This window comes from Oncorhynchus gorbuscha, linkage group LG11, assembly GCF_021184085.1.
Source record: "Oncorhynchus gorbuscha isolate QuinsamMale2020 ecotype Even-year linkage group LG11, OgorEven_v1.0, whole genome shotgun sequence".
Taxonomy (NCBI): Eukaryota; Metazoa; Chordata; class Actinopteri; order Salmoniformes; family Salmonidae; genus Oncorhynchus; species Oncorhynchus gorbuscha.
Genome location: NC_060183.1, coordinates 61,275,880 through 61,297,678, shown reverse-complemented (window position 1 = coordinate 61,297,678; position 21,799 = coordinate 61,275,880). Strand labels below are relative to the sequence as shown.

At 41.9% G+C, this 21,799-nt stretch overlaps 1 non-coding gene across 1 annotated transcript; it reads left to right on the top strand.

The window, feature by feature from the left end:
- The first annotated feature begins 3,270 nt into the window (after window positions 1–3,270).
- On the top strand, window positions 3,271–3,342 carry trnaa-ugc. Its single transcript has one exon. It is a non-coding gene; the product is annotated as a tRNA-Ala (tRNA).
- The last annotated feature ends 18,457 nt before the right edge of the window (window positions 3,343–21,799 follow it).

Below are 21,799 nucleotides of genomic sequence, written 5' to 3'. Positions count from 1 at the left end.
TCAGAGATGATCTGAGAACAACAGTGTGAGGAGGAATAGCAGTGTTGGACCAGAGTTACATGTACTGCCTATCTATGGCTCTGGTGAGGCCTATTTAGAGCAGCATTTTTTAATGAGTGGGAAGAAATCTTTTGAATTCATGGCCCCATTTTAAATGACTAAATGTATTGAAGCCTTCATAAACCCTTTATATGACCCATATGCAAATGTTTTAGAAGTCACAAATAAGCAACTGTCATGCTATAAATGTTGGTTAAAAGGTTGCCACTATTGGCAAAGCACCAGATCACTTGTTATATCATCCATCCTTAGTACTTTGCTTATAAATCATTTGTGAAGCTTTTATCTAGTCGTGTTTATGAAGACTATATATACAAACAGGCTAGTCGTCATGTAGGCTAGTGTAGGTCGATGGTCCACCCCTAGGTGGTGAGGTTAGGCACCAACACGTCTGCCACACTGACCCTCAACACAGGGGTCGTGCTTAGTCCACTTCTGTACTCCCTGTTCACCCACGACTGGGAGCCAGGCCTAATTAACCAAACATCAGTGCCTGACCTCACTAATGCTTTTGTGGCTGAATGGAAGCAAGTCCCCGCAGCAATGTTCCAGCATCTAGTGGAAAGCCTTCCCAGAAGAGTGGAGGCTGTTATATCAGCAACTGGGGGACCAACACCATATTAATGCCCATGATTATGGAATGAAATGTTCAACGAGCAGGTGTCCACATACTTTTGGTCATGTAGTGTATCTACCTCAATTACCTCGTACTCCTGCACATCAACTCTGTACTGGTACTCTGTGTATATAGCCAAGTTATCATCGACTCTGTACTGATACCCTGTGTATATAGCCAGGTTATCATCGACTCTGTACTGGTACCCTGTGTATATAGCCAGGTTATCATCGACTCTGTACTGGTACCCTGTGTATATAGCCAGATTATCATCGACTCTGTACTGGTACCCTGTGTATATTGCCAGGTTATCATCGACTCTGTACTGGTGCCCTGTGTATATAGCCAAGTTATCATTGACTCTGTACTGATACCCTGTGTATATAGCTAGGTTATCATCGACTCTGTACTGGTACCCTGTGTATATAGCCAGGCTATCGTTGACTCTTTACTTTTCTATTATTTCTCTATTTTCTTTCTCTCTGCATTGTTGAGAAGGGCCCGTAAATAAGCACTTCACTGTCAGGCTACACCTGTTGTTTTCGAAGCATGTGACTGCTGTGTCTGCACCTGTGTTATCTCCTTCATGGTGAATGGTCCATCGGTGGTCAGCAGGTCCAACTGCCCCAGCTCTTCTGCGAGGTCCATTTTTTAACACTCTGCTGACAGTTTGGTTTGACCTAAACACGGCCTGGTCTGGTGTTTAGCAAACCAAGCAGTGAAACACGTAACCATGAGAATTCCACAAAACATGATATCTCATTTACAATACTTTATATTTAGAGTACTGTATTTCACCTGTTTAGAGCAGTAAAACCATGTTCATATTTGAATACGTCTTGCTCCCAACAGCTTCTCCTTACCTTCAATGACACCAATGCACATTCTAGAACTCAGTAAATAATTTGATGCCTGACTGATGTGATGTAACAATTGTCTCCTAGGTAACAACATGAAGCTTCTACATTCCTTAAAAGTGATAGCTATCATTAAGAAACTTTCCCACCTTCTTTGATATCATCAGCGAGGATGAGGCGAAGCAATATATTTTTCAACTATTTAAAAATTTGACTGATATATGCAGTGGTGATGTTACTATGTAAATCTTGGTGTACATGTATTTTTTTAGATGCTTGTCAGCAAAGCCACTACACAACACAACACAATACATGAATTGCACTGTAACGGTGACAAACGGTGCCCACAAACTGTTCGGGCCTACATAAAGCTGTAACAACAGCAGTCCCACTGCTACACCGGGCTATCAGCGGAGCCTTGTCTGGCAGCAAAACAGTTCATTCAGCTTCATTTACTGCCTTTAAAAAAAAATAGCTGATATGGCTGACTTGCTTAAACAAATGTGGTTTCTACTAGCAATTGAGATGTACAAACTATGGCATAAGGGGACGACGAGCAGATTAAAGGCAATCCGTAATTTCGATTAAGACATTAATGAGCAAGCTAGGCTGTACATAGTCAATATAACTTTTTATTTCAGCACTTTTGAAATGTACAGCGACAGAATTCAGAACATTGGCCATTCTTACAGTATTCTCTCTGTACACCAAGTCAGAATCATAGGATAAATAAAGGGGGCATAAGCAGACAATGAAAGCTCTTACAATATTCAATGATTATATTTCTCTGAAACAGGCTATAGGCTATATGTGCACCACCAAGTCAGAACAGTAGGTGAAATTATGAGGGGAAAAGGGACCAAATTAGTAGGGTGAGGCATATGGGCTTAGTATTACTTTCTTAGGTACGGTATATATATCTCCCCTGGCATGTTACATAATTTATGCAGCAGCATACAATACATTTTTGGACACACCTTGTCCCCATGAGTGACAGAACACTGAGTCAATCATAGCACAATTAGAGAACATTTCCAACCCCTACGCTCTGTATTTTCCGCTGGCTGCACTGAAAGCACTGAGCTAGGCGGAAACATCTGCATTTTGGTGCTGCCTTAGTCAGGAAATTAAAAAGAGCCCATGTTTGTATGCGTCTTTATTCACTTAATATTATTATTTTTTAACATTGTTTGCAAACTGATATGTTAAATGTATTAATGCCAAAATAACATGCAAAACAGGCAACCTGAAGAGAGATTAAAAAAATAAAAAAACAGGCAACAGGTCGCCACTGGATGGCGTCCACGATACTGAAATACATGGATATTACAATGCATATACAATAAGACATTCAAGTTGAAAGCACAAGTAAAATTCATGATAACAGCATGTACATTAAGGAGACTCAATGTGTTGATTAATGTTTATTTACCACCATCTTTGATGGCCAAAGATCATATTCAAATTTAGCCTTTCTTCTGTGATATCAAATCTCTGGTGAAATAAAACGTTGAGGTCACAGTATGTGACAGTATGTAGATACTGCCATCTTGTGGTAAAGGTGAAGAACAATCTTCCCGGTGTCCTCCGTAGGCAATTTAACTATAGATTTCTGCGATAACGGGAGTATACTTTTTTGGAGAAATGGCAACTGCAAAAACTTCATTCCAATGATATATTCAATTACATTTCCAATGCTTTGTTTAGAAAAGCATATTTTTCCCAATATGTATGGAAGGGGATGTAGCTCAGTGGTAGAGCGCATGCTTTGCATGTATGAGGCCCCGGGTTCAATCCCCGGCATCTCCACAGTTGTTTTCACAATTTTAAATTAACCCATTGTTTGTCCAAATCTCTATGGATTTCACCCATTTACATTTACATTTAAGTCATTTAGCAGACGCTCACCCGTAGTTTAGTTTAGCTCAGTGTTATTGTCAAACAAAATACGTAAGCAGCACGCACTGCTTATTTAAACTCAGACTTGTGTTCGATTGTGACCACTTAAGTTTTCCTCTCTGCATGACTACAGACCATTGAGATGAAAACACAGAGATTTTCGGATTGTATGTGCACTGTAGTTGACATAACGAATCGGTTGAAAGTAAATATGACAAATGTAACATCATGATGTCGACAGAAGACATTTATGGGTGGGGAATGGAATTAATTGTATTTTTTATTTTATTGAATCTTATATTTTTATCTTCCTGGGGGGGACTGTGGGAGGGGTCTCGAATAATTGAGGGACAGCTATTGGGCAACTGTGGGGGGATCTTGGAGGGTTCGGGTTCACGTTTTTTGGCCTGGTGGTAGATTGGTGTACATGCCCTTGAGCAGGGCATTGACCATGGATGCTTCTGTGTGTCGCTCTGAATGGGAATCTGTTGGATGACTGGTATGAAGTAGTTATTGAGCGGCTTCACTGCAAGTTCATTGCATGTTTCGAATATTCAATAAAAATAATAAACATTTTGAAAAGTTGTTCTTTGCCCTTGTTTTTGATCTTTTCCCTCCTTCTCTGTTCTCACAAATGTTTTATCAGCCAGTCCCCAGTGTTACAGAGAAACACAAATTAAAGCTCCCTGCTCGTTTGTCATCCAGTGCAGGAACATTCCCCTAAAATCTGTGTCTGAGATCCTTACTAATTAAGATTGAGTTAGACGGTCTTTTCCCTCCCCTAACTCCTGGAGATCTTCACTTTGTAAGTGCTTCCTCTTTCCTAAAAAAGCTATTTGTGGGTCAAGGAAAACAAATGTTGGATGTCATTGAAAAACATTTTTCATAATATGTTTTCTGCCAAGTCATTGAAGATCGAAGGGGCAGCATCACAAAGGCGTCTGTGTGAATGAGTTAAACCATGTTATCTGAATTGCCACAGAGCTGGACCATGGAGGAGGTTAGACAGAGGAGCGCGTAACTCTCTGATCTGAGCTGGAACAGATGACCATAGAAGGAACATAAGGCCTATCACACAGGGGTAACAGGACACACTTTAACTGGGAGACAAAATAGAGACATGCAAAACATTCTTTCACTACCCAATAATGAAGAGCACAGTGCTCATACACTGAAGAATTCCCCAAGAGCATGAAGTCATCGAACAGTTTTATTTGAAGGATACAGAAGAATACGGGGTTTTCAGAAGCTGTCAATGATACCAAAGTACCTAAAGAAGTGGCATAGTTTTAGTTACATTTCTCTGAAAGATGAGTCAACATTCAGATGTTCAGGTACAAATGTGAATTGTCATGTTTGTGAGGTGTTTTGCGACGTGTTCTGTGTTGGTATGACAGCTTGGTAAGATGTGTGAGAAGTGTAAAAAAAACATATTTGAAAAGCCTTCTTTTTCAATGGCATGTTTGTTCAAATGAACAGATTCAAAATCAAGGAAACAACCTTAATGAATGCCTGACAATGGCCAATGTCGGAACTGGTCAGAGCACCTTCAAATGATATTAACCAAAGACTACAGTTTCAATGGGATCAATCATTGCTATAGCTATACATCATATAAGATGAAAGACACAGGAGAGGACAACGCCATGCACGGAACAATCTGTCTGGAACATATGTTTTCATCGTTCTCGTCCTCCACAAAGACAGAGATAAATTTGTTCTCCACCCAAGGCAGCTCTTGACTCTGCAAGGCCAGCACACGGACACACTGCACGTCTTTCCTGAAGTTGAACTTCTTGCCACCGGGCTGCTGCTGCAGCTTGGTCAATGTGTCACTGCTGCCAGCGGCAGCATTGGAGACAATGAAGGCATCGATCTCTAGCTTGGCATTGGACAGGAAAGCACGGATGTTCATCTTGCTCTGGTTGTTGAGGTGGCTGGCAGTGTTGGTGTTCCCCATTCTGTGACTGTTGGTCAGCTGTAGAGAGGAGTGATAGGAGCAGTTAGAGTAGGCCAGGGGTGTGTTCATTAATGTGATACGTTTGGAGCGTTCCAGATAGAAACGTAATGAACAGAACTGACACAAATCCCTATTCTACATGATGGACAATTATAATTGTTCTGCACCATACATTTCTATCGGGACGTGTTGTAACGTTGCACTCAATTTAACAGACCCCTGTTGTCGGCTACAGTCTGTAATACAATTATATATTTTTCATTTTTCTCTCTCTGGTGAAGAGCTCTCGTATAATATGACAACTTTATATCCTCATGACATGTTAAATGTCAACAGATGTTGTCGTTACACCCACTCAAATGGCCTGTTTACTTAACGGTAGTGGAATCCTCAAAAGTGACTGACCCTCAGCTGACTTGATGTGGACCGTTGGACAATAATTCACTGACTAGCACAGGAACGATTCAACCATGGGTCACACTTTCCCTGTGTCTGATGAAAGGAACAGTGAGATGAATTGAAAGTCATTTCTTCCTCTCCTATTCTCCAGGGGAAGGACTCCCTCCCGGTCGAGACAAAGGGAGGCCTGTCCTCCATCTGAGAGTTAAATGGTCTCCCACTGAGTCAATCCTCACCTCTCCTTTCCTTACTTGTCCTTATCCTTAGATTTCTACAATTCGTTGCTCTGTCCTCTTCTCACATTTGAAAGGACAAAATGGGAGCATGATGACATTTGATGTTGACAGGAAATGTCAAAATAGAGAATGTAAGATGCTCTTTTGTTGAGGTCTTATTAGAGAATGATCTGTTGACGTCAGCATGTCCTTCAATCATCTGGAACTGGACAATATCTGATATCTGTCATCTAATCTGTGCCATCTGTTTATTTCGATTGTTTTCATCAATCTTTGGAAACCTCAGGTCACCTTCTTTGAACGTTTGAAAAATATATAAATACATCCTCCCTCAATTTATGCTAAGATACCTTCACCATATTTACCATATTTATCAATGATTTAAGCTGTTGTAACTTCTTACCATGCTAACATCTTTTCTGTGTTATTTCAGGGATACCACACTTACCTTGATCTGTAGTAGTTTGAAGTGTGAGAGTTGCTGAGTTGTTGAAACGCTGAAGAACACTTATGTAGGGATGATGCTGGTCAGACACTGAGGCTATCATTCTGACTTGGTCCAAAGTCCTCTGATGGTATGCAAATATCATCACACCAATGACACAACACTTATTAACTCAAGTAAGAAAAATGCACACCTGATATGGTCAAGTGCTGGCTATTAACAATTTCCTTAACATGTACAGGGCCCAGTAAAAAATCAAGTCAAAACCCAACAACCTTTACTTTGAAAAATAAACTTTTTTTTTACAAAACTGCATAATGCATAAAAGCGTAATAATAGTCAATAGACAAAAAACACTTGCATTCTGGACCACTCTCAATTCCTTGTCAGTCTATGTAAATAAAGGTCAGCCATAAAATAAATAAACGTAAAGGTTCTGTCATCATCTACCCAGACTGCCCTCTTATTGTCCCTCGATGGCAGATCCACTCCTGAGCGGTGAAATGACGTGAAGCCAGTGTGTGTTTGAACACTGTTCCAGGACAGACAGAAACCCTTCAGACCACTTGATTGTCTCCTTAGTTTTTCTCTGAAAGGGTTGTGTCAATTGCAGTCGGACATGGAGTGTGGACTATTCATGCACGGTTTCACAGCCATCTCTTTCTGCTGCTGACACACTCACTCCACTTACCTTTCACTCTCCTCTCCTTCCACTTCATCATACCACCTATCCTACCATAGCTCAGCCCAGATATTCACTTAGAGAAAATCAAGTTGTCAAGATACTGTATATAACTTTAAAAACGAACTGAAATACAGCTGTTATGATGCTGCGTTTTGTAAGGTTATTACGCAAAATGCATTATACCAGCTGTATTTCTGTATTTTGAAAGATATATATCTTGAAAACTTGATGACATGCAAAACATTTTTGGACTATATCAACAATGGACTGATGAAACAAATACCAAAATATCATTTTGGGGGGAAATGTTCCTTTAATGAGAATGACATTTTCAATGTATTCCTAAAGATCCTAATGAGTCTTGGAAATACTCTAACTGTATCTTTTCAAAGTTGGACTTTGTTAAGGTGTAATGAAGCTTGGGCAGAGTGATATACTGGTAGATGTGATAATGCATGGCCTTCTCTCACCATCAACGCAAAATAATATTTGCATTTTATTCTACCCTGTGCAGTGCCTCGTCACAGCTTATCTTATCCCATTGAAGTGCAGTAGCTTCATTGGGAGCTCAGGCCCATCGCAGGCACTCATTGAGACTGTCATTGTCTCAAACATCCATTCTATCTAGACCTCTTTCATTTTGGGTGGTTGAAGGAATTATGCCTCACTTAGAGATGCACGTAACTTCTGATGCACAAAAGTTTGTCCTGTTTACTGTAGATTGATACATTTTGATAACTTCCCAAGAGAACTTCAGCATCATTCCTCAACCAAAAGGCTTTCGGAACAGGAGCTTCACAATAAGGCATAAAAGGCTTTCCATTGTCTATTGGCAGCTAAAAGTGAAGGTTGCTTTTTCTAAGGATTCATTATAGATCCTCTACCTCTACTACGAGCTAACCAATAACTGAACTCGAAACATCCAGGCCTTGTCATGTTTTGTCATTTATTATCTTGTCTTGTCCCTGTGCTTCCCATTCTATTCGTTTCCCTCTGCTGGTCTTATTAGGTTCTTTCCCTCTTTCTATCCCTCTCTCTCCCCTTCCCTCTCTCACTCTCTCGCTCTCTCTTCTCTCTATCGTTCCGTTTCTGCTCCCAGCTGTTCCTATTCCCCTAATCATCATTTAGTCTTCCCACACCTGTTCCCGATCCTTTTCCCTGATTAGAGTCCCTATTTCTCTCCTTGTTATTCGTTTCTGCCCTGTCGGTTCCTTGTCTAGAATTCACCCTGCTGTGTTTGTGTATCGCCCTGTCGTGTCGTGTTTTCCTCAGATGCTGCGTGGTGAGCAGGTGTCTGAGTCTGTCTGGTTCAAGTGCCTTCCCGAGGCAACCTGCTGTTCACCTGCTGTTCAAGATCGAGTCTCCAGTTTGTCCTCGTCATTTCGAGTGAAAGTTGTGTTTTTTGATTGTATTTACTTTACTGGATTAAAGACTCTGTTTTCGCCAAGTCGCTTTTGGGTCCTCTTTCACCTGCATGACAGGCCTTTACAAATTCAGATTCAGATAAGCTTTGTAAGCATTAATGAAAAAGCTACTGTTGTTAAAGTGAAGCGAGATATTGACATCAACAATAACAGTAATAATAATAATAAATGAATAAATAATAATAATGATAATAATAGTGATGTGGTTAGAGATAGGGGACAAAGTTTATATATATTCAGTACCAGTCAAAGGTTTGGACACACCTACTCATTCAAGGGTTTTTCTTAATTTGTTCTATTTTCTACATTGTAGAATAATAGTGAAGACATCAAAGCTATGAAATCATGTAGTAACCCAATTTTTCTTCAAAGTAGCCATCCTTTGCCTTGATGACAGCTTTGCACACTCTTTGTCACGGCTCTCGTCATAATGAGGATCGGACCAAAACGCAGCGTCGTACGTGTTCATGATTCTTTATCAACCAAAACAACTTGAACAAAATAAAAAAGTGGAAAAAAACAAAACAGTTCTGTAAGATGCAATAAACTACACAGAAAACAACTATCCACAAAACACAGCTGGGAAAAGGCTGCCTAAGTATGATTCCCAATCAGAGAAAACGATAGACAGCTGTCCCTGATTGAGAACCATACCCGTCCAAAACATAGAAATAAAGAAACTAGAATGCCCACCCTAGTCACACCCTGGCCTAACCAAAATAGAGAATAAAAGCTTTTCTATGGCTAGGGCATGACACTCTTGGCATTCTCTCTCATCAATTAAACCGCAATCAATATGTGGTTAAGTACTGGAATCACCACAATTATATAGTATGCATTGTGGTAAAGTACATTTATAGCATCTTGGATGTGAGACAGGAGATCTTCTTGGGCAGGCGGGTGTGTTTGGATGTCCAGCAGAGCCTTCTGAAGACCCTCAATCTCCCTGTTGTTCTGCTCTACCGCAGACAGCAGCTCTTCCCTGGCTCTCTGCACCAGAAAACATATAGCTAGTTGAGTCTTTCAATCTACTCTATTTCAACAACAAAAAAATACAAAGGTATGGAAATGTACAATGATCAAAAGCCCCAAAGAATATGATACGTGTGACTGTGAATCTCACCTCAGAATTCTCTTTCACCTCTTCAATCTGCTGCTGTAACACTGATTCCTGATGGTGACCAGTGGTAATGTCAGGGCATGTGCACACATGGCCCTCCTGAGAAAGAGAATGTCAAAATTGGTTCCCTTTCACACTCCTGTGTATATTATCTAGTGAACACATTGACAGTCAATGGAAATGATATGATAGCAATACGGTATGCTTTCATACATTTACATTTTACATTTAAGTCATTTAGCAGACGCTCTTATCCAGAGCGACTTACAAATTGGTGCATTCACCTTATGACATCCAGTGGGACATACAGTGCTTGCTTAGTTGATGCTAGAACTAATACCTGTAGCAATTTATCTTTTTCCTGCAGTGTGCAGTTGAATGTCTTTACGGCAGCTTCCAGCTCCTTCAGATTAATCTCATTCTCTGTTAGGAGGAAGTCTTTCTCTGCCATCTCTTCATTGGACTGTTCCAAAGCATCCTGGAGCTCCTGACAGACAAAGGAACAGTACTTTAACAGATAGAATAGTGATCTGCTTATCTATGCTGATTACATTTACATTTAAGTCATTTAGCAGACGCTCTTATCCAGAGCGACTTACAAATTGGAATTGGAAGCTGCTTAGCTTATCAGTTCCTGAATTTCATGTATTTAAAAAAATATGTGAAAAATTCCACAAACATGTCACAGGAGAAGTGGATAATTTAACACCAGAATTGGAGTACAGAGGACCTGGAGAGAAAAGGCCTGTGTTACCTTGGTCTTTGAGTCATATTTGATCTTCTCATTGGCCAGTTCATTCTCAAGAGTCTGGGGAAAAACCAACAACAACATACTCAGGGATGGATAAATAAGAGCTACACAATAGATGGATGGATCTACAAAACAATAGTTTTGGTCAGCGTATGAACAGCTGTGAGTTCTTACATGGATTGTATCCTCATGGCTAAACAGCAGATTGTTGAGAGTCAGCAGTTCTTTCTCCTTCTCCCCCAGACATGCCTGAAGCTGGCCTATCGTGTCTGTCTCTCCATTGCTTGACTAAGCGTGAAAAGGGACAGAGGTTAAAGATGGGTCAACTTGACATTATGTAACCTAATTTACTCCATTACACCAGCATTTAATTTAATTTACATTTTGTTAATTTTGCAGACGCTCTTATCCAGAAAGACTCCAGAATGGCAGTCAGCACATTCAACCAAGGTAAGTAAAGTCAACAACAAAAGAGTTATGTTGATGCCAGGGATTGAACCCAGAAACTCATACATGCAAAGCATGCACTCTACACTGAGCAACATCCCCCTCTATGAATGGATGATATTCATACCTGAACAGCTTTTTTCTTCTCACTATCTTTCTCATGTATTTTGCGGTTGAGTTTCAGGCTGGCGGCTTCCTGCTCCTTGACTTTAAACTCATACTCAGCCAGCTGGAAATCCTTCTCTGCCATCATATCCTGCATCTCCTGAACAGTGAGTTATCAGCACCATTATTATCATCATTATGACATAATTATTATAGATTTGGGACCTATTTAGTCATTCTCTGTTCCTGCAACAAACACACTGTACTACACTATATATCCAAAAGTATGTGGACACACCTTCAAATGAGTGCATTTGGCTATTTCAGCCACACCCATTGCTGAAAAGTGTATAAAATTGAGCACACAGCCAAAATGAAAGATTCTCCATACACAAACATTGGCAGTAGAATGGCCTTACTGAAGAGCTCAGTGACTTTCAACGTGGAACCGTCAAAGGATGCCACCTTTCCAGCAAGTCAGTTCGTCAAATATCTGTCCTGCTTGAGCTACCCCGGTCAACCTAAGTGCTGTTATTGTGAAGTGGAAACGCCTAGGAGCAACAACGACTCAGCCGCGAAATGGTAGGCCACACAAGCTTTGCCTCCAGGCCACACAAGCTCACAGAACGGGACCGCTGAGTAAATGTCCTCGGTTGCAACACTCACTACCAAGTTCAAAACAGCCTTTGGAAGCAAGGTCAGCACAATAACTATTCGTTGGGAGCTTCATGAAATGGGTTTCCATGGCCGAACAACCGCACACAAGCCAAAGATCATCATGTGCAATGCCAAGCGTTGGCTGGAGTGGTGTAAAGCTCGCCGCCATTGGAGCAGTGGAAACCAGTTCTCTGGAGTCATTAATCACGCTCCACCATCTGTCAGTACGACAGACGAATCTGGGTTGACGGATGCCAGGAGAATGCTACCTAAGTTTGGTTGAGGAGGAATAGTTGTCTGGGGCTGTTTTTCATGGTTCGGGCTCAACCCCTTAGTTCCAATGGAGTGAAATCTTAATGCTACATCATGCAATGACATTGTAAACGATTCTGTGCTTCCAACTTTGTGGCAACAATTTGAGAAAGGCCCTTTCCTGTTTCAGACAATGTCCCCGTGGACAAAGCCAGGTCCATATGGAAATGGTTTGTCAAGATCGGTGTGGAAGAACTTGACTGGCCTGCACAGAGCCCTGACCTCAACCCCATCGAACAACTTTGGGATTAATTGGAATGCCGTCTGCAAACCAAGCCTAATCACCCAACATTCGTGCCCGACCTCACTAATGCTCTTGTGGTGAATGGAAGCAAGACCCCGCTGTAACGCTCCAACATCTAGTGGAAAGCCTTCCCAGAAGAGTGGACTTTTGGTTATGTAGTGTATGTATATGATAACTTTTGTTTTTGATTGGGCTGTCATCTGGTGCTTGATTTGATCATGAATTTAGGATCTTGTGTCTCATTCCACCTTCTGTCATATTTCCTCTTCTCTCTGCCAATAAAGGTTTTAAATGTTAGTGACTGACACACCCACAAACACACACACACACACACACACACACACACACACACACACACACACACACACACACACACACACACACACACACACACACACACACACACACACACACACACACACACACACACACACACACACACACACACACACACACACACACACACACACACCTGCAGGTCCATCTCTCTCTGAGCAATGAGAGATGACAGCTGGCGGTCAGGGTCAGCTGATGGCTGGTCTCCGCTACCCTGGCCAGCACCACTGTATCTCAGCTGGTCTATTAGAGCCTCCTGGGACTTCACAGATGCCTGCAGCTGCTCTATCAGCCTGGGAGAAAGTGGGGGACATAGAGAGAGAGATAATGAAAGAAGAAGAGGGAGATAATTAGAGGGAGAGCGAGAGTACAATCCTGTAACAGGTAAGGACAAACTTAATTGATTGTGATTCCATGGAGGGAACAGATAAACCTAAGGAGGTCTCCAGTCTCTCTTACCAGTCTTTCTCTTCCAGCAGACTGAGTAGGTCCTGGAACCTCTCCCGGTTCTGGTCTGGTTCCTGTTTCCTGGATAGGGGGTCAGTCTGTGTGGGTGCATCGGACTGGGAGTGTTCAGGCTGGGTGGGGGTGTCCAACTGGGAATGGTCAGTCTGTGTGGGTGCATCGGACTGGGAGTGTTCAGGCTGGGTGGGGGTGTCCAACTGGGAATGGTCAGTCTGTGTGGGTGCATCGGACTGGGAGTGTTCAGGCTGGGTGGGGTGTCCAACTGGGAATGGTCAGTCTGTGTGGGTGCATCGGACTGGGAGTGTTCAGGCTGGGTGGGGGTGTCCAACTGGGAATGGTCAGTCTGTGTGGGTGCATCGGACTGGGAGTGTTCAGGCTGGGTGGGGGTGTCCAACTGGGAATGGTCAGTCTGTGTGGGTGCATCGGACTGGGAGTGACCCTCCCCAATGAAGCTCCTTCTCCAGCTCCAGGCAATGCGTCCTCTCCTGCTCCAACATGGTTGTCAGCTTCCCCACCTCCACATCTTGGAAGACATTGGAGAACACTTGGTTATTTTTGTACCTTTATTTAACAAGGCAAGTCAGTTAAGAACAAATTCTTATTTTCAATGACGGCCTAGGAATAGTGGGTTAACTGCCTGTTCAGGGGCAGAACGACAGATTTGTACCTTGTGCCTTGTTATGGAATACATCTTCGGCCTAAATGTGTTGTTCAGATACCTTCCCTAGCTGCTGGATCTTGGTGTTGCAGTACTCTCTGAGCTGCTCCATCTGCTCTGGGTAATCTTGACTAGATCATACAAAACACAGTTAGATTAGATACAATACCAACAAATATGATTTCTAGTCAGTCAAAATGAAAGGTTATCGGCTAAACTTACAGTGCAAGGGCAGAGACCCTCTGCAGCTCCTTCATTTCCTCTTTCAGTGTTTCAACCTCCACCTTCAGGTCAATGTTCTGTGTTGAGACAAAATCACATGTAGTTATACAGTAGGCCAACCTGTACAGTATTCCTTCAATGTAGTTACATGACTGCTGTTCATGGCTTTGTTGAGATCCGTCTCTGATCACTCACTGTTTTGTACATTTCCTCAACAGAGTCATCACACCTCTGCTGCAGCCGCTCCTCGTAGAAGAAGATGCGGAGTCTGAGGTTGAAGTTGTCCTTCTTTAGGTCAGAGATGATCTGAGAACAACAGTGTGAGGAGGAATAGCAGTGATGGACCAGAGTTACATGTACTGCCTATCTATGGCTCTGGTGAGGCCTATTGAGAGCAGCATTTTTTAATGAGTGGGAAGAAATCTTTTGAATTCATGGACCCATTTTAAATGACTAAATGTATTGAAGCCTTCATAAACCCTTTATATGACCCATATGCAAATGTTTTAGAAGTCACAAATAAGCAACTGTCATGCTATAAATGTTGGTTAAAAGGTTGCCACTATTGGCAAAGCACCAGATCACTTGTTATATCATCCATCCTTAGTACTTTGCTTATAAATCATTTGTGAAGCATTTATCTAGTCGTGCTTATGAAGACGATTATACAAACAGACTAGTCGTCATGCAGGCTAGTGTAGGTCGACGGTCCAGCCCTAGGTGGTGAGGTTAGGCACCAACACATCTGCCACACTGACCCTCAACACGGGCGTCGTGCTTAGTCCACTTCTGTACTCCCTGTTCACCCACGACTGGGAGCCAGGCCCAACATCAGTGCCTGACCTCACTAATGCTCTTGTGGCTGAATGGAAGCAAGTCCCCGCAGCAATATTCCAGCATCCAGTGGAAAGCCTTCCCAGAAGAGTGGAAGCTGTTATAGCAGCAACTGGGGGACCAACACCATATTAATGCCCATGATTATGGAATGAAATGTTCATCTTGCAGGTTCACATACTTTTGGTCATCTAGTGTATCTATCTCAATTACCTCGTACCCCTGTATATAGCCTGGCAGTTATCACCAACTCTGTACTGGTACCCTGTGTATATAGCCTGGCAGTTATCACCAACTCTGTACTGGTACCCTGTGTATATAGCCTGGCAGTTATCACCAACTCTGTACTGGTACCCTGTGTATATAGCCTGGCAGTTATCACCAACTCTGTACTGGTACCCTGTGTATATAGCCTGGCAGTTATCACCAACTCTGTACTGGTACCCTGTGTATATAGCCTGGCAGTTATCACCAACTCTGTACTGGTACCCTGTGTATATAGCCTGGCAGTTATCACCAACTCTGTACTGGTACCCTGTGTATATAGCCTGGCAGTTATCACCAACTCTGTACTGGTACCCTGTGTATATAGCCTGGCAGTTATCACCAACTCTGTACTGGTACCCTGTGTATATAGCCAGGTTATCATCGACTCTGTACTGGTACCCTGTGTATATAGCCAGGTTATCATCGACTCTGTACTGGTACCCTGTGTATATAGCCAGGTTATCATCGACTCTCTACTGGTACCCTGTGTATATAGCCAGGTTATCATCGACTCTGTACTTTTCTATTATTTCTCTATTTTCTTTCTCTCTGCATTGTTGAGAAGGGCCCGTAAATAAGCATTTCACTGTCAGTGTACACCTGTTGTTTACGAAGCATGTGACTGCTGTGTCTGCACCTGTGTTATCTCCTTCATGGTGAATGGTCCATCGGTGGTCAGCAGGTCCAACTGCCCCAGCTCTTCTGCGAGGTCCATTTTTTTAACGCTCTGCTGACAGTTTGGTTGAGTTTGAGTTGAGTTGATTTTATTTTTTACAGGGACAGTGCACATTAATCAACGTTTCAGTAAAAGTGCCGGTTTTAGCCAGCCGGCTAATTTTCAATATAGACAATCATTGAGCAGTGAGCACACGCAGAGCAACATAGGACAAGCAAGACGTAGCATACAGACAGAGAAACATAGGACTAGCAAGACGTAGGATACAGACAGAGCAACATAGGACAAGCAAGACATAGGACAGACAGAGCAACATAGGACAAGCAAGACGTAGCATACAGACAGAGAAACATAGGACAAGCAAGACATAGCATACAGACAGAGCAACATAGGACAAGCAAGACGTAGCATACAGACAGAGAAACATAGGACAAGCAAGACATAGTATACAGACAGAGCAACATAGGACAAGCAAGACGTAGGATACAGACAGAGAAACATAGGACAAGCAATACGTAGCATACAGACAGAGAAACATAGGACAAGCAAGACGTAGGATACAGACAGAGAAACATAGGACAAGCAAGACGATGCATACAGACAGAGAAACATAGGACAAGCAAGACGTAGGATACAGACAGAGAAACATAGGACAAGCAAGACGTAGGATACAGACAGAGAAACATAGGACAAGCAAGACGATGCATACAGACAGAGAAACATAGGACAAGCAAGATGTAGCATACAGACAGAGAAACATAGGACAAGCAAGATGACACATACAGACAGAGAAACATAGGGCAAGCAAGACGATGCATACAGACAGAGAAACATAGGACAAGCAAGACATAGCATACAGACAGACAGAGCAACATAGGACAAGCAAGAAGTAGCATACAGACAGAGCAACATAGAACAAAAAGCAGCAAGACAAAAATCATAAAAGCAACAAAGTGTTTCCACACCCCACAAGCTACAGACAACAGACAACATGAAAAGCGGCAATACACAGCTAGGGATTATTTTCACAAATCTGATTGACCTTTAGCCATGTCTTCATACATTTTGTGAAAGTGTGATATGTGGTGCAGTTGTGTGTGTCTGATGGCAGTGTATTCCAGACATGGGAAGCTCTCACAGAGGAAGCAGATTTACTAAAGGTGCTTTTCCTCAAGGGAACTATACAGGCTGGCTATAGGTTTGACCTAAACACAGCCTGGTCTGGTGTTTAGCAAAAAGTATAAACCAAGCAGTGAAACAAGTAATCATGAGAATTCCACATAACATGATGTCTCATGTATAATAGTTTCTATTTGGAGTATTTCACCTGTTAGGGTGAAGAGCAGCACAACCATGTTCATATTTGATTTGAATACGTCTGCTCCTCCTGACCACCAATGACACCAGCGCTCTTTCTAGATCTCAGCAAATATTTTGATGCCTGACTGATTTTGATGCCTTGTCTCCTAGGTAACAGCATGAAGCTTATACAGTGCCTTACGAAAGTATTCGGCCCCCTTGAACTTTGCGACCTTTTGCCACATTTCAGGCTTCAAACATAAAGATATAAAACTGTATTTTTTTGTGAAGAATCAACAACAAGTGGGACACAATCATAAAGTGGAACGACATTTATTGGATATTTCAAACGTTTTTAACAAATCAAAAACTGAAAAATTGGGCGTGCAAAATTATTCAGCCCCCTTAAATTAATACTTTGTAGCGCCACCTTTTGCTGCGATTACAGCTGTAAGTCACTTGGGGTATGTCTCTATCAGTTTTGCACATCGAGAGACTGAAATTGTTTCCCATTCCTCCTTGCAAAACAGCTCGAGCTCAGTGAGGTTGGATGGAGAGCATTTGTGAACAGCAGTTTTCAGTTCTTTCCACAGATTCTCGATTGGATTCAGGTCTGGACTTTGACTTGGCCATTCTAACACCTGGATATGTTTATTTTTGAACCATTTCATTGTAGATTTTGCTTTATGTTTTGGATCATTGTCTTGTTGGAAGACAAATCTCCGTCCCAGTCTCAGGTCTTTTGCAGACTCCATCAGGTTTTCTTCCAGAATGGTCCTGTATTTGGCTCCATCCATCTTCCCATCAATTTTAACCATCTTCCCTGTCCCTGCTGAAGAAAAGCAGGCCCAAACCATGATGCTGCCACCACCATGTTTGACAGTGGGGATGGTGTGTTCAGGGTGTTGCTTTTACGCCAAACATAACGTTTTGCATTGTTGCCAAAAAGTTCAATTTTGGTTTCATCTGACCAGAGCACCTTCTTCCACATGTTTGGTGTGTCTCCCAGGTGGCTTGTGGCAAACTTTAAACAACACTTTTTATGGATATCTTTTAGAAATGGCTTTCTTCTTGCCACTCTTCCATAAAGGCCAGATTTGTGCAATATACGACTGATTGTTGTCCTATGGACAGAGTCTCCCACCTCAGCTGTAGATCTCTGCAGTTCATCCAGAATGATCATGGGCCTCTTGGCTGCATCTCTGATCAGTCTTCTCCTTGTATGAGCTGAAAGTTTAGAAGGACGGCCAGTTCTTGGTAGATTTGCAGTGGTCTGATACTCCTTCCATTTCAATATTATCACTTGCACAGTGCTCCTTGGAATGTTTAAAGCTTGGGAAATCTTTTTTTATCCAAATCCGGCTTTAAACTTCTTCACAACAGTATCTCGGACCTGCCTGGTGTGTTCCTTGTTCTTCATGATGCTCTCTGCGCTTTTAACGGACCTCTGAGACTATCACAGTGCAGGTGCATTTATACGGAGACTTGATTACACACAGGTGGATTGTATTTATCATCATTAGTCATTTAGGTCAACATTGGATCATTCAGAGATCCTCACTGAACTTCTGGAGAGAGTTTGCTGCACTGAAAGTAAAGGGGCTGAATAATTTTGCATGCCCAATTTTTCAGTTTTTGATTTGTTAAAAAAGTTTGAAATATCCAATAAATGTCGTTCCACTTCATGATTGTGTCCCACTTGTTGTTGATTCTTCACAAAAAAATACAGTTTTATATCTTTATGTTTGAAGCCTGAAATGTGGCAAAAGGTCGCAGAGTTCAAGGGGGCCGAATATTTTCGAAAGGTACTGTACATTCCTTAAAAGTGATAGATATCATTAAGAAACTTTCCCACCTTCTTTGATATCATCAGCGAGGATGAGGCGAAGCAATATATTTTTCAACTGTTTGAAGATTTGACTGATGTATGCAGTGGTGATGTTAGTATGTAAATCTTGGTGTACATGTATTTTTTTTAAGATGCTTGTCAGCAAAGCCACTACACAACACAACACAATACACAAATTGCACTATAACGGTGACAAACGGTGCCCACAAACTGTTAGGGCCTACATAAAGCTGTCCCAACAGCAGAGTCCCAACAGCAGTCCCAACACCTTACCACTGCTACACTGGGCTTTCAGCGGAGCCGTGTCTGGCAGTGAAACAGTTCATTCAGCCCCATTTACTGCCTTGTAAAAAAACATAGCTGATATGGCTGACTTGCTTAAACAAATGTGGTTTCTACTGACAATTGAGGTGTACAAACTATGGCATACTGTAAGGGGATGACAAGCGGATAAAAGGCAATCTGTAATTCCGATTAAGACATTAATGGGCGAGCTAGGATGTACATAGTCAATATAACTATTTGTTCAGCACTTTTGAAATGTACAGTGACAGAATTCAGAACATTGTCCATTCTTACAGTATTCTCCCCTGTATACCAAGTCAGAACCATAGGATAAATAAAGGGGGCATATAAGCAGACAAGGAAAGCTCTTACAATATTCAATGATTACATTTCTCTAAAACAGGCTATATGTGCTCCACCAAGTCAGAACAGTTGGCAAAATTATGAGGGGAAAAGGGACCAAATGATTAGGGTGAGGCATATGGGCTACTAACAGCTTACTACACAACATACACTTAGTATTACTTTCTTACTTTCTTAGCTACAGTATATATATCTCCCTGGCATATTACATAATTTATGCAGCAGCATACAATACATTTTTGGACTCACCTTGTTGTGCTGTGGCACCAAGGTGAGGTGGCTCGGCGGTTCTTCGTGGTCAACATTTGTCATTAAACTTAGTCATCAAAGTCTGGCATTCTCTGGATTTATGGTGCTTTCAAGACAACTGGGAACTCTGAAAAAAACATGGTAGAATCATGATGACGTCAGTGATCTTCAGGTCGGAGCTCTAGAAAGAGGCCTGAGTTCCTGACTTGCAATTCCGAGTTGGATGACTGTTCAAAACCAATTTTTCCAGTCGGAGGTGGTATTTTTCAGAATTTCCAGTTGTCTTGAACTCACTGAAGTCTGAGATGTCCCAGTTCCGAGTTTCCAGTTGTTTGAGCGTGGCAGAAGATATGCTGGATTGACAGCATGGCCAATGTTGAATGTTTACCCTTTTAAGCTTTGAAAAATATCCTTAAACTCAAACTTGGGACCACACATCCAGTGCTGTCCTATCCACTGATTCCTTCCAAACCACTCATTGTTGAATTTGCAATTTCCAATTTGTTGTATAATGTTTATGTCCAATGGCTGATGAGCACCAATATGTTTTATTTATAATTTATCTTCATATGACAAGGATTGAAAAGGATTTGCCATAAGATTGTTGACTTGATTCATGGTGATGACTGCTAGCTTGCTAGCTAAGATCAGTCCAATCAAAGCTACTGTAGATATGTGATTTGATGTAATTTTATCTGTGTCCAATGACCTTGAGCCTTCTTGGATGGGCACTTCTAATGTAAGTCTATGGCAGCACCCAAGGGGCTTGAATTCTTTAGCTCTACCCTTAGAATTTGCAGTGACTAGTGTCCCCATAAGTGACAGAACACTGAGCCAATCATGGCACAACTACAGAACATTACCAACCCCTACTATCAAGGCGAGACGGTTGGAGTCTTACAATGTTTAATAATCTAAAGGGGTAGGCAAGAGAATGGTCATGGTCAAGGCAGGTAGAATGGTCAGGCATGCGGACACGGAGTCCAGAAACAGGTGTAACCGATGTGAAATGGCTAGCTAGTTAGCGGTGGTGCGCGCTAATAGCGTTTCAATCGGTGACATCACTCCCTCTGAGACCTGAAGTAGTTGTTCCCCTTGCTCTACAAGGGCAGTGGCTTTTGTGGCACAATGGGTAACGATGCTTCGTGGGTGTCAGTTTTTGGTGTGTGCAGAGGGTTCCTGGGAGGGGACGGACGAAAGATATACTGTTACACAGGCAAGGGTCAAAACCGGGAGGACTAGAAAAAGGAAAATAGCATGCTGGTTGACTTGACTAAACATACAAGATGAACTGGCACAGAGAGACAGGAAACACAGGAATAAATACACAGGGGGAAATAAGCAACACCTGGAGGGGGTGGAGACAATCACAGGAACAGGTGAAACAGATCAGGGTGTGACACCCTATGCTCTGTATTTTCCGCTGGCTGCACTGAAAGCAATGCGCTAGGCAGAAACAGCTGCATTTTGGTGCTTCCTACTCAGGCAAGAAAAAAGAGCCCATGTTTGTATGCGTCTTTATTAACTCAATATTATATATATATTTGTTAACATTGTTTGCAAACTGATATGTGACATGTATTAATGCCAAAATAAAATGCAAAACCGGCAACCTGCCCTGAATGACGGGTCGCCACTGGATGTATTGGAGTCCAAGATGCTGAAATACATGGATATTACAATGCATACACAATAAGACATTCAAGTTGAAAGCACAAGTCAAATTCATGATAACAACATGTACATGTACAACAACTCAATGTGTTGATTAATGTTTATTTACCACCATCTTTGATGGCCAAAGATCATATCCAAATATAGCCTTTCTTTGGTGATATCAAATCTCTTGTGAAATCAAACGTTGAGGTTGATGTCATGGTTTATACAGTATGTAGCATGGAGATACTGCCATCTTGTGGTAAAGGTGAAGAACAATCTTCCCGGTGTCCTCCGTAGGCAATTTAACTACAGTATATTCTCTGCGATAACGGAGTATACTTTTTTGGAGAAATGGCAACTGCAAAAACTTTATTTCATTGATATATTAGAAAACCACATTTTTTCTCCATATGCACGGAA